Source organism: Trichechus manatus, unplaced genomic scaffold (assembly GCF_000243295.1).
Source record: "Trichechus manatus latirostris isolate Lorelei unplaced genomic scaffold, TriManLat1.0 scaffold00058, whole genome shotgun sequence".
NCBI lineage: Eukaryota > Metazoa > Chordata > Mammalia > Sirenia > Trichechidae > Trichechus > Trichechus manatus.
This window is the reverse complement of record NW_004443994.1, coordinates 3,367,989-3,371,320: the sequence shown is the minus strand read 5'-3', so window position 1 is coordinate 3,371,320 and position 3,332 is coordinate 3,367,989.

Here is a 3,332-nt window from a genome sequence, read left to right as displayed (position 1 = left end):
AAAAAAAAAAAAAAAAGATACAACCTAATTTCTTAGCTTAAGCACTGACTCATTAACATAACTGCCTCTAATCCTGCCTCACTGACTTCATAGAGGTAGGATTTACAACACACAGGAAAATCACATCAGATGACAAAACGGTGGACAATCACACAATACTGGGAATCATGACATAGCCAAGTCGACACACATTTTAGGGGGACACAATTCACTCCATAACATCCCACCGTTTGGGCACCCAAAATTCATATCCTTGCCACATGTAAAACATGTTCACCACATCATATCATAGCAAAAGTCTTAAATCAACTCCAAGTCCAAAATTCAAAAATTCCTCTTCATCTAGAGGAAATCTAGAATAAAATTACCTGCTTCCAAAGTGCAATGGCGGAACAGGCACAAGCTAGACATTTCCATTACAAATGGGAGAACTGGAGGGAAAGAAAGGATAACAGGCATCAAGCAAGTCAGTAGAACACATTACGTTAGCTCTCAAGTCTTGAAAATAATCCTCTGTTCTCTGAGACCATTTAGGCAATAACTCTGCCCTCCAGACTCTGGGTATTGGCCACATTCTCAGGATTCTGGGTCGAGGCCCACTGGAAGGGCAACTCTGCTCCCTCACATCTGGGTGGCCCCATTCTCCTAGTCCATTTAAGGGGCAGGCGATCCCTCCCCTTCAACCCTGGCAGGCCCTGTTCTTCTGTCCCTTGGGCATGGCAGCCTAGCCTCCTCAGCTTATGACAGTGGATCCAGCCCCATCCTGCTGGCACTGGTGGACAGCAGCCCCACACTCCAGAGCCAAGTTGGTGAAGATCTGGCTTTGTGAAACCTAGGATGCTGTGGCCTCACTCTTTGAAACCCTGGAGGCTGTGGCCCCACCCCTTGAGACCATGGCAGCTCTGCTTCCTGTGTTCCTTGTCTCTTCAGCTTCTGCTTCCTGATTACTTGGCTTCTCGGCCCCTCGAGCCTTGCCACCTGCATCTGCCCTGCTTGAGCAAGCATTCAAAGCTCCTTAGCTCCACCAATAAACGCCTGGAGGCATGCCACTGTGCTGGTAAACTGTGGCCAGAAGGCACTCAGCTCTCTTGCTTCATGGGTCAGCAAACCTACCTCCACCAATGAGTGCCTGGAAACACCCCACTCTGCCAGTAAGCCTCCTGCGCAAAGACACTCAGCTCTTTCACTCCATGGGTCAGCTCCAGTGCTATCTCATGCTAGTCCCCTAGTTCTGCTGCTGCCATTTCTCTGCTGCTGATTCTTATTGTCTTTGCCATCTACAGTGTTACACCTCTCCTCACTTCCTTCTGAGTCCTCATCAGAAATGTCTTTGATGTCCATAATTCCACCAACAGTCTCTTCAAGGCAATCTAGGCTTTTACTATTAGGCACTTTAAAACTCTTCCAGCCTCTATCCAATCAGTTTCAAAACTGCTTACACATTATAGGTATCTATTAGAGCATCAACCCACCCCTGGTACCAAATTCTGTCTTAGTTATCCAGTACTGCTATGACAGAAATACCACAAGTGGATGGCTTTTACAAATAGAAATTTATTCTCTCACAGTCTAGTAGGAAAGAAGTCCAAATTCAGGGCACCGGCTCCAGGGGAAGACCTTCTCTCTCTGCCAGCTTGGAGGAAGGACCTTGTCAAAAATCTTCTCCAGTCTAGGAACTTTTCAGTGCAGGGACCCCAGATCCAAAGGACTTTCTCTACTCCTGGCACTACTTTCTTGCTGGTATGAGGTCTTTCTGTCTCTCTGCTCTCTTCTCTCTTTTATATCTCAGAAGAGATTGACTCAAGATACAACCTAATCTTATAGATTGAGTCGTGCCTCATTAACATAACTGCCTCTAATCCCGCCTCATTAACATCATGCTGTTGTTTTTGTTGTTAGGTGCCATCAAGTTGGTTCTGACTCACAGCGACCCTATGTACTACAGAACAAAATGCTGCCCAGTTCTGTGCCATCCTCATAATTATTGTTATGTTTAAGCCCGTTGTTGCAGCCACCATGTCAGTCTATCTCAATGAGGGTTTTCCCTTTTTTTCTCTGACCCTGTGCTTTACCAAGTACGATATCTTTCTCCAGGGACTGGTCCCTCCTGATAACATGTCAAAAGTATGTGCGATGAAGTCTCACCATCCTTGCTTCTAAGGAGCATTCTGGCTGTACTTCTTCCAAGACAGATTTGTTCATTCCTCTGGCAGTTCATGGTATATTCTATATTCTCCACCAACACCATAATTCAAATGCAACAATCCTTTGGTCTTCCTCGCTCATTGTCCAGATTTCTTATGCATATGAGGCAATTGAAAACACCATGGCTTGGGTCAGATGCACCTTAGTCCTTAAAATGACATCTTAGAGGTAGGATTTACAACACATAGGAAAATCACATCAGATGACAAAATGGTGGACAATCACAGAATACTGGGAATTATGGCATGGCCAAGCTGACACACGTTTTTAGGAGACACAACTCAATCCATAACAGGTACCAATGATTAATATGATCTTCAACTGAATCTTACATTTGAAATTGTGCATATTGACTCGAGAGATTTTAAGTTGTGTAATTGGAATGCATTTTACAATCTTTACAAAGATATCAGGTGGATTCTCTTCAGGGAAGACTTATTTCTCATCCACATCACCCTTTCAGATACCCTCAACCCCATGTTCTTACTCACAGTTTTCTTGGGTTTTGGGTTAGGTTTGGAATTTGTGAACATAGAGCAAATCAAATGTGAATTAAACAAAGCCAGGTGGCACAGTTGAGCATCTCTCCTGCCAAGTAGTCATTGAGTCTTGTGCTGGAAGCAAATAAGGGAGGCCATCAGCCACCACTGTCAGAGACAATTAACTTGGTGTCAGTGTAAGACAATGCACAGTCTTCAACTGGGTGGAGACTGCTTGGTCTGTGAGCACTGATGTAACTCCTGCTCCTGAGCCCTGTCAGAGGAAGTGCTTACCTCTATGCATAGTGGATTTGTAAGTGGAGGCTCAATCTTCTCTGTCTGTCAAAACCCTGTGGGTAATTACTGCCACCCATTCTCAGACAACCACTACATTTTTTCTTTCTAATCTCCTTTTCAGTCTTTCCCCCTTCCAGGAATCCAGAGAATAACTTCTATAATGACAGAGATAACTGGTCAGAAAACAGGCCGGAAAAAAAATTCAGTAAATATACATTTCAAAAAATTTTAATGCAATAATAAACTTATCAGAATGCTCTACATTCTACCTTGGTGAGTAGTGTCTGGGGTCTTAAAAGCCTGTGAGCGGCCATCTAAGATACTCCACTGGTCTCATCTCTTCGGGAGCAA